This window comes from Acanthisitta chloris, unplaced genomic scaffold, assembly GCF_000695815.1.
Source record: "Acanthisitta chloris isolate BGI_N310 unplaced genomic scaffold, ASM69581v1 scaffold13498, whole genome shotgun sequence".
Classification (NCBI taxonomy): Eukaryota; Metazoa; Chordata; class Aves; order Passeriformes; family Acanthisittidae; genus Acanthisitta; species Acanthisitta chloris.
Window position 1 is genome coordinate 10,211 of NW_008685453.1, and position 11,361 is coordinate 21,571.

The following is an 11,361-nucleotide window of genomic DNA, read 5'->3' on the forward strand; positions in this document are numbered from 1 at the left end:
GGAACCACACAGCAAGGCACCATCCAGGAGGTTCTTGGAAGGCCCTTACTTTCTGATACAGGTTGTGGAGGAGCCAATGAGGAAAGGTGTGCTGCTGGACCTTATACTAACTAACAAGGAAGGACTAGTTGGAGATATGACAGCTGAGGACAGCCTTGGCTACAGTGACCACGAGATTGTGGAGCATAGCATCCTGTGAGGAGGAAGCAGGGCAATGAGCAGCATAGCAACCCTGGACTTCAGAAGAGCTAACTTTGGCCTCTTCAGGGACCAGCTTGGAAGAATCCCATGGGAATATGCCCTAGAGGCATGAGGGATCCAAGAGAGATTGTCAATATTCAAGGATTGCTTCCTCCAGGCTCAGAATGGTGCATTTCCATGGGCAAGAAAGTGAGCAAAAGAGGCAGAACAGCATGAATAAACAAGGAATTTCTGTCAAAACTCAGACAAAAGCAGGAGATACACATGTGGTGGAAACATGGACAGCCCACCTGGGATGAATATAGGGATACTGTCAGAATATGCAGAAATGCAACGGGGAAGGCCGAGGCCCATGTGGAATTAAATCTGGCTAGGGACGTCAAGGATAACAAGGGCTTCTTCAAATATATCAGTAACAAAAAGAATACTAGGGAAAATGTGGGCCCACTATGGAATGGAATAGGAAACCTTGCAACAGAGGCTGCAGAGAAGGCTGAAGTACTGAATGCCCTCTTTGCTTCAGTCTTCACTGCCAAGGCCAATCCCTTGCAGCACTGCAAATGTACCTCAACTGGCTGGAAGGATGGGTAGTGTGGAATCTTTTGAAATGCAACAAAGGAAAGTGCAGGGTCCTGCACCTAGGGAGGAAAAAACACCAAGTACCAGTACAGTTTAGGGACTGACCAGCTGGAAAGCAGCTCTGCAGAGAAGAACCTGGGGGTCCTCATGGACAACAAGCTAGTTGTGCATGAGCCAGCAGTGTGGCCTTGTGACCAAGAAGGCTGATGGTATCGTGGGGTGTATTAGGAAGAGCACTGACAGCAGGTTGAGGCAGGTGATCCTGCCCCTCTATTCAGCCTTCATGAGGCCTCACCTGCAGTGCTGTATCCAGTTCTGGGATCTTCAGTACAAGAGCAACATGGAGGTCCTGAAGTAGGTCCAGGGGAGGACAACAAAGGTGACTGGGAGATGAGAGCATTTCTCAAATGAGGAAAGGCTGAGGGAGCTGGACCTGTTTAGCCCCAAGAAGAGAAGACTGAGAGGGGACCTCATCAAGGTCTATAAATATCTGAAGGGAGGGTGTCAAGAGGACAAAGCCAGGCTCTTCTCCAAGCAATAGGACAAGAGGCAATGAGCAGAAACTGGAATGCAGGAAGTTCCAGCTGAATTTAAGGAAGAACTTCTTCACTGTGAGTTTTACTGACCACTGGAACGGGTTGCACAGAGATTGGGGAGTCTCCTTCTATGGAGATATTCAAAAGCCAGAAGGACACAATCCTGAATAATGTTCTCTAGGGCACCCTGCGTAAGAAGGGAGGTTGGACTAGATGACTTCCAGTGGTCCTTCCAACAGTATTGTGTGATTCTTTACTAATTTTTTGAGCTAGAGAATTGTTGAAGATATTTGCTAGAGAATGCTCTCCACGGTAACTGCAGTGACATCCAAAGAACTCATTAAAATACTTTATAACAAAGTCTAACAGTCTGATGTTTACAACACAAAAATAAGAGTTTACTGTACAGAATATTAGATGGAACTCTCATACCTCTTTGAGAAGCTTCAAATATCCCACTAAAATTAGAAATACACAGCTTGACTAAATATCATCAAAACCACCAGGAAAACACAGCCACTTTTCACATTCAAATCATTTCTTTTTATATATCCTAGGCTAGTAACCCACGTACAGAAAAGACTAACTCTTACTTTGTGGTCAAATGAGTCAGTGAATTACAACTCTATCAAAACAGTCACCATCCTATTGGTTTCTTTTTTAGCAATCACTGAAAATACAACACAAGTTTAACAAGAAGGAACGATTTGTTGTCTTGCATTTTAAGATTGTTGGAAGCACACTGTGATGGGAGTTGGCTGTGAGGGGCTGATTGCTGATTGAGGATGGGCTGGGTATCAGTCACAGGGTGGTGAGGAGTTGTATTGTGCATTATGTGCTTTTCTTGGGTTTTAGTCTTCTCTCTCTCCCTCTCCTATTCATTAATATTAATATTATCATTATATTTTCATTTATTTCAATTATTAAACTGTTCTTATCTCAACCCACAGGTTTTACCTTTTTCTGATTCTCCTCCCCATCCCACCAGGGTGAGGTGGGAGGAAGTGAGTGAGCAGCTGCTTGATACTTAGTTGCTGCATGGAATTAAACCACAACAGTGATGTAGTGGAGTGATTTCTGATAAGAATGATTTGCACCAAACTTAGTAACACAAAGTACAATTAGCAGAAAGCATTATCGACTGTGGAAGATTTCACCCCTCCTGGAAAAGCAACTAATGAAAGTTTGGTGTCTTTCCAGATAAATTACTACAGGTTAGAGATGGTTTTTTGCAATGGAGTAGTCACTGACGAACACCAGAAAAATAAGCAAAAGCTACATACACACATTTCTGAAAGTCCCTTTTGAGAAGAAAAAATAGACTAAACAATTAGAAATTAAAAATACGTTCTTTTGGCTAAAAAAATATGGGACAGCAAACAAATCTGGTATACAAATGCATCCACACAAAATGTTGGAACACTTAATAAGAAAATACATATGTAAATAATAAATCTCTACGTAGGTTTGAAGTAACAGAAAATTCATCATGGCAAAGTATTTATTAGACAGGGTAATAATACATACTGCATTTCTAAATTTTAGAGAAAGCATCTCTAAAGTTAAGTAAAACATCTGATGTGATCTCAGACAATTGTCTCACAGGAAACCAGAGCATGGCAGGCAATAGCACTAAGAAGAAGAATCTGGGGATTAGGGTAGGATGATGAGTTAAATATGAGTCAACAATATGTCACCAAAAAGACAAATGCAAGATTGGGTCATTATTAATATACATGTGCTATTAAAAACATATGAGGTAATTATTGTTCTGCCTTGGCACTCACTGATTCTTGGCAGGAGCACCGCGGAAGCCGTAACCCCACGTGCAGGATACAAGACATTTTATAATACCAGTGCACAATGACTGTACACATTTGGGTACCATACTTCAACAAAAAAAATTTGAAAAAGTATCATATAGAATTTACCAAAGTTTTAAAAAACAAGTCTTTCTTTTACATAAACATCTGCTCCCAAAGTTTAAACAAAATACAGATTGCGATATATCAAGCAATTTATAATTGAAGGCAATGGGAATTTTGACTTCAGTTAGGTTATGATCATTAGGCTATAATCATTAGTGGTAAGAGAAGTTGAAGACAGTAAAAGGAAATGGATGGCAAGAGATTCAGAGAACATTTTCCTGATTATTTTTCCATTCACGTGTTCAATTTAGAGAAGATGTTCTGACTCCATTATTTAAAAGAAACCCCAACACTAACAGGTTTTCAAAGTTACATGAGAAACCATTTAGAAGTGCTCAATAGCAGATCTATTCCATGAAAAAACTGAAGAAGCCCAAACCTTTCAAGCAATCTGTCCTTACACACAAGCAGTTTAGCAGGAAGGCAACAGTTAAATATTCTGCTCCTTAACAGAACTAGCCAATAAATCAAAGTCTAAATTTATACTGCTGCTGTATTTAAACATAGTCATAAGAATCATTTAACCTTACAGCATAAAACTCAGCTGATAATTTTTTTTCAGGCTAACACCTAATAAAATTCATTCTTGCAGAATTGTGGAAAAGTTAAGCACAGTCTACCCTTCTTACAAAGTTTCCTGTTACATGGTTGCATGGTTTATGCATATGTTGTATTTCATTATTAAAAGAATTCCTCTGTATAGCACCCTCTTTGTTGTAACATTCAAACATGCTTTGCCTCTAGGCCAGTGCTACAATAAAAGTAAAATGAATTCAAGGCCATATGCTGAAAGATAGGTTGAAGGTATTTTCACACTTTTTTGCTTGTAACTTTTCATGTCAAAGCTGTATTTTCTTTTTTCCTTCCCTTTGCTATTGTTTTATTATTTGCTTTTATTGGTACAGTATCCATCAAACAACTTCAAATAAATCTGAACTACTCTGGAAGCCAACTTAAAGCATTAAGGTTTCAGACAAAAAAGCAGATTTCAAAACCTGTGCATTATTAGGAGGATCCAATTCTAAATCATTTATCAACTCATTTGAAAAGGTTATATAAAACCAGGATGAATTCACTTATTTAATTATTAGACAACACAAGTATATTTTGTGGAATCACACAGAACAGTAATGCTTTTGCAGGGCAAAGCCATTATCTCTAAGTAAACACCACTCACAAGCAAGCATGGTTATTAAACTATGCTGTCTTTCTGACACTAAGTAAAGTTAGTATTCTATTTAAGAACAACCCAATAGTTTGTGTGCCCTACTGGTAAGCTATCAATGTGCTATTTCTTTAGTTCTTAAGTAGAAGACAAAATCTTAACAACCTAAATGGAAAAAAAGAAAGCTTGAAATGTCAAGAGTGTTCATACACCCACCTTAATGTACCACTTATACCGTAGAAAAAAAGCCACAGAACTCAACTTTCACCTGGGAAAGGCCATCCTCCTATTACAGCATGTGATCATTCACAAACTTCCCAAGCACTTCAGACAGCAGTTCAGGAAACCTGCACTTCATATACTAGTCCTCAAAGCATAGAATTTTAGTATTCACCCCTTACACACTGTTGCTTGTTCATATATGAGCTACTATCCTGCCCATCACTCAGTCTAATGCACAGCTGACCACAAGAAATTTATGTGATAATCTGTAAAGCTGCCTAGGTTTCAAGTAATAGTGGTTTTGTTTTTACTTTAAAGCACTTCTCCACACTTTATATCACTTCAGCAGAAATTTATTGCATAGCCTTTCCTCGAACATAAGTCACATCTGACTCAAGGCAAACAAGGCAAAAAATGAAATTGTGGCCTGATCTGCACACTTTTTCAAAGCAGTAATAAGGGCACTTTTCTTTCACTATGAAAAGCATAATACCATCATTTCTTATAAGCAGGCTCCACATCAGTAAATCTCCCTCTTTAAGAACATGTCAGGCACAAGAAGTATATTGACTCTTTCTCAAGATGTAGAAGGACTTTGGCTAACAACTATAGCTGAGCCCTAATCCATTCCACAGAAATCGGTAATGTAGGAGTAAGAGTCATTTTCCAAGCTAGTGTCTTCTTTCTCAGATTTCTCTAAGGGCAGAACACACCATGTCTAAATACCTTCAATACGAACACGACAAAGTCAAGACACAAATCAAAGTTTATTCTGTATGCTGTAGGTACAAAATTAAGGTAACTTCAGCACTAATTATCTAAACATCATGTTAGAAAAAGACTATAAAATTAATCATGAAGTAATATGAATTTATTTGCACTGAGTCAAAAATGAGTTTTGCTTAATGTCAATTTCCTGCTAACCTTCTAGTGTACCAATATGCAATTTCATGAGATTCTTAAGTAAACAGCTGATAATTATCTCAACTAAGCTCTGTGTGATTCCGCATCTATAAGGAGTTTTAATATTTCTACATGAGGATAGCTCACTGCCATTGTTTCCTATAATTTAAGCTGACGTGGATAAATTGATTAACCAAAATTCCTGCACAGGTAGAACAGATCCAATTCAGTATCATTTTAATTAATAGAACTAGGCCTACATGATTACGTTAGTTATAGGAACAAACTTCTTAGCAGGACCTGTGGTGATAGGACAAGGGGTAAAGGTGTTAACTAAGAGAAGGTTGATGCAGACTAGACATAAAGAAGAAGTTTTTTATAATGCGGGTTGGTAAAACATTGCAACAGGTTGTACAGGGAGGAGGTAGATGACTCATCCCTGGAAATGTTTGAGGTCAGATTGGACAGGGCACAGAGCAACCTGGTTTAACTGAAGATACCATTGCTTATTGCAGGGACCCACTAGATCAGGTTGCTCAGGGGCCCATCCAGTCTGGCCTTGAAAACTTCCAAGACGAGGCATCCACAACTTCTCTGAGCAACATGTGCCAATGTCTCACTACCCTCTGTGTAAAAAAATTTCTTCCAAACATGTAATCTAGTAACATCTTCTTTTAGTATAAAACCATTCCCCTTTGTCCTGTCACTATCTGCCCATGTAAAAAGTCGGTCTGCCTCTTTTTGTAGGCCCCCTATAAACACTGGAAGGCCACAATTAAGTCTACCCAGAGCTGTCTCTTCCAGGCTCTTTTCCATCCCAATTCTCTTAGCCATTCCTCATAGAAGAGGTGCTCCATCCCTCTAATTATCTTCATGGCCCTCCTCTGTATCTGCTCAAACAGTTCCAGGTATTTCTTGTGCTGAGGACTCCAGAGCAGGATGCAGTACTTCAAGGGGAGGTGTCTCCAAGACAGAGAAGAGGGAGATAATCACCTCCTTCAACCTGCTGGTCACATTTTTTTTGATGCAGCCCAGGATGTGGCTGGCCTTCCAGGCTGCAAACACAAACTGTGGGCTCATGTCCAGCTTTCTGCTTCTCATCATCATCATGGTTCTCATCCATGAGAACCCCCAAGTTCTTCTCCGTAGGGCTGCTCTCAATGAGTTAATCTCCTAGTCTGTACTCATGTCTGGGTTTGCCCAGACCCAGGTGCGGCACCTTGCACTTGGATTTGTTGAACTTCATGAGGTTCTCCTGGGCCCACTTCTCGAGCTTGTCCAGGTCCCTCTGTTTGGCATCCTGTCATCCTTCAGGTGTGTCAACCACACCACTCAGTTTGGTGTCATCTGCAAATTTGCTGAGGGCGCACTGTTTACATCATGGATGAAGATATTGAAGAGCAGCAGTCCCAAGACAGAGCACTGAGGGACACCATTCATCACTGGCCTCCAACTGGGCATAGAGCCATTGACCACAACTCTCTGACTGTGTCTATCTAGCCAATTCCTTACCACCAAATAGTCCATCCATCAAATCCAACTCTCTCCATTTTGGAGATAAGGATGTCATGTGGGCCTGTGTCAAATGCCTCATAAAAATCTAGGTAGATGACATCCATCCATCTTTCCTTCTAGACCACTGCAGTCACTCCATCACAGAAGGCCACCAGACTGGTCAGACATGATGTGTCCTTACTGAAGCCGTGCTGGCTGCCTCAGATCACCTCCAATGTGCACTAACATTGTTTCCATGAGGAGCTGCTCCTTGGTCTTTCCAGGCACAGAGGTAAGGTTCTGTAGTTCCTTGGATCTTCCTTTCTCCTCTTTTTAACAACATGAATGATGTTTCCCTTTTTCAAGTCACCAAGGACATCCCCTGACTGCCACAGCTTTTCCAATATCATGGAGAGTGGCTTGACAACAACATCAAACAGTTTCCTAGGACCCTGGGATACTTGTCATCAAGCCCCATAGACTTGTAACTATTAAGTTTCATCAAGTGGTCTCAGACCTGCTCTTTACTTACAGCGGGAGAGACTTCGCTCCCTCATCTCCCACTAGAGGTTCAGGGACTTGAGAGACATGAGAAGCCTGACTGTGAGTAAAGAATAAGACAAAGAACTCATTGAGTACCTCAGCCTTCTCCATATTTGTTGTTACTAGCTCTCTCTAGTAATCTCTCCTTGGCCTTTCTCTTCTGACCTATGTACTTACGGAATCTGTTTTTGTAATTCTTCCCATCCCTTGCCAAGTCCTTGCCAAGTCCTGTTTCATCAGTGCCTTGACTTTCTTGATCCCATCCCTACACATGTGAACCATATCCTTTGAACTCTCCTGAGATGACCTGACCATACTTCCACTGGCTGTGCATATCTTTCTTAATCCTCAGTTTGTGGAGCAGACCCTTGCTCAGCCATTCCAGTTTCCAGCCTGCCTTCATTGATTTTCTACACATCATGATGGAGACTTCTTGTGCTCTAAGAAAATAAAAGTGTCCTTAAAATGCCACCAGCTCTGGTCAGCTCCTTTCTCCCTAAGACCAGTTTCCCAGGGGATGTCATTCACCAACCCCTTAAACATCTGGAAGTATGCTTTTCCAAAATTCAGGGTCCTGACTTTGCCCCTCACCAGGCCCACACCTCCTTTGAGATCACAATCAGAGTGTGGTCACTACTGCACAGGCTGCCTCCATCTTAAATGATGAGCTTGAGTCAAATACCAGGTTACTGATTCATAGAGGCCAGAACAACATACTACAGATGTGCAAGCAGAAAATAATTTCCAAGATACTGTAGAATATCAGCAAACAGTACTTCATATAATGAACATTGAATTCTTAGCACAGCAATCTCTGGTGGCATAATTGCATGATGCCATACTAGTATAACCTGCTCTTATAAAAATTTCGTGATGAATGGGTTTATATGAAATAAAGTTTTTGTAGAGCTGAGTCCTCACCGTAGGTAAGGGTACAACATAAATAGTAAAAATGTATACTCTTCCACCTTCAATGTCTTTTAAAAAAATAAATCGAGAGCTTAAGTTAGAACCCCCAAGTTCTTTAAATTTTACATCTGAAGTAAAACATGAAGTTTACAATCTGTTCATTACTTAAGGGCTGTGACATTTTGTGGCTAGGTTAAGAGTTCACTTGGTTGAAAATCAGTGTTCAGCACTACTGACTCATGATTTCATCATAAATCATCCTTTCTAAAATGACCCATATGCTAGAATCGGAGCATTGTAGGACAAACTCAAGTTACAACTCTAAGATCATGAGGAAGAGTTCAGAAATACAAAGAGGAGACATATGCATTCTAAACAACAAAGGCGATGTTTTCAAAGTAAAGCTCCATTTATGAAAGTCTGGACTAACAATAGGGTCTTTTTAAAATATAAAATGATTAGTTGATCTTCCTATGTCACTTCTTGGTAGTTTCATGTTTTTATTTTAGCACCAGTGTTCAGAGACAGCAAGGAACAAATATAAAGTTAAAGCAGCAAAGAAATACAAAGCTATGTATTATAATCCTTTGCCACCAATTTTTATAGTTTTAAGTCACAACTAACTCTGCCTACACCATGTTTGACCTACATTTTCATCTTTGTGTGTTTTTTCCATTTATTATTTTTAAACATTTTAATCAGATTTGTTTAGGATTCTAGATAAACTTGGGATTTCATTGTTGTATCTCACATCCCTGGCCCCTTAACAGTTGTGCTGAAAGTAAAAGTCAAGTTCATTTCAAATTTTTGCTAAAGTTCTACAACCAAACAAATGCATTTTGTTTTAATCAATAAAACACTTTCAAGGATACAGGTTTTCAGAAATTGCTTTTGTGTTTTCTATACTTCATTAAGTCGTGCAGCAAATACACCTGTAGAATCAGTTAAAGGATAAATTTAGCTTTAGAGATACAGCCTACTAACCAATAACTGGAATGAGAGAACCATCTAGTGGTGACAACCACAATTCACACTCTGATATTTTTAAGGAAAATTACACGCTGTTCATCTATGCCTGTCACTGATCAACTTCTCAGTCTTTGGCTTTTTTATTCCATAGCTTTAATCATTCCTTTAATTTAGATTTTTACCTTCAATGGTGAAAATAAATAAATGGGTTTACTGATTTTCTTCATCTGTTCCTGTTATGAGAACATCTGTGTCAAATGTGTAAAAACTGTTCATAGCATCAAATCATTAATCTGAAGACACTAACAAAAATGAAAGATAGCAACTAAGCTACAGAACAGGTCTCTTTACTTCACAGTTCTCTCCTCAGAGAAATTTATAATAGCTTCTTAATACAAGAGACAAAGAAAATCACCATTTGAGAAGTGACAATTGTACTTGGTATGCTTTACATCTCCATCACATTTCAGCTAGACATGTGCAGTTTAACAGACCAAAGTCTGACAGAGCAAGGGTCTAAGACTGCCACAAACTAGCAGGGACAGAATTGCAAAAACTTGCATTGAAGGAAGCTGAATGAGAATGCAAGACACATCTAGTGGTGCTTGTTTCTGTATTTGGAACATGTCAACTCCAGAGACATTAAAATCATAGAATAGTTTGGGCTGGAATGGTCCTTTAAAGGACATCTAGTCCAGCTTCCCTCCAATGAGGAGGCACATCTTCTACAGCAGATGGCTCAGAGCCACATTAAAACTGATGCTGAATGTTCCAAGAGATGGGGCATTTACCACCTCTCTGGACAACCTTTTTCTAGTGTTTTATCATCCTCATGGTAAACAACTTCTTCCTTGTATCTCATCTAAATTAACCCTGTTTTAATGGCTTTACCCTCATCCTATCGCAACAGTCCCTGCTAAAAAGTTTGTCCCCAACTTTCTTGTAGACCTCCTTTAAGAACTGAAAGACCACAACATGGTGTCCCTGAAGCCTCCTTCTCCAGTCTGAACCATCCCAACTCTCTCAGCCTGTATTCAGAGAAGACGTGATCCAGTCCTCTGATCATCTTTGTGGTCTCCTCTGATGTTGTAGGGGACCATGTCAAAGGCTTTACAGAAGTCCAGGTAAATAGCATCCAGAGCCCTTCTCTTGGCCACTGTTGCAGTCACTCCATCACAAAGGCCACTAGGTTGGTCAAGCAGGACTTGCCCTTGGTGATGCCATGCTGGCTGTCTTGAATCACATCCCTGTCTTCCATGTGCCTTAGCACAGCTTTTAGGAAGATCTGTTCGATGATCTTTACCAGGCACAGAGGTAAGGCTGACAGGTCAGTAGATTCTGACTTCGTTTTCACCCCTTTTAAAAATGCATGTACTGTTTCCCTTTTTCCAGTCACCAGGAACTTCAGCTGAAGGCCATTTAACTTTTCAAATATTATGAAGAGTGGCTTGGCAGCTACATCAGCCAATTCCCTAAGGACTCTGGGGTGCATATCAGTCAGGCCCCATAGAGTTAGGTATATTCAGGTTCCTCAAGGAGTCACAAACCAGATCTTCTTTTACTGTAGGAGGGACTTTGTTCTCCCAGTCCCCATCTTGCAGTCCATCTACTTGAAAGGTGCAGGAAGAGAGATTGCTAGTGAAGACTGAGGGGAGGGACTTCGTTCTCCCAGTCCCCATCTTGCAGCCCATCTACTTGAAAGGTGTGGGAAGAGAGATTGCTAGTGAAGACTGAGGCAAAAACATTGTTGATTACCTCAGTCTTCTCCTCATCTGTTGTTACAAGTTTGCCAGCCTTGCTTATTGCAGGGTACACTTTCCTTCACCTTCCTTTTCTGGTTAACATACCTGTAGAAACCCTTCTTGTTATTCTTTGCATCCCTAGAAGTTCATCTCCAGCTATGCTTTGGCAT

At 40.2% G+C, this 11,361-nt stretch overlaps 1 pseudogene; it reads left to right on the forward strand.

The window, feature by feature from the left end:
• Positions 1-465: 465 nt before the first annotated feature.
• LOC103807060 overlaps positions 466-11,361 on the forward strand; it is a 15,193-nt pseudogene continuing 4,297 nt past the window's right edge.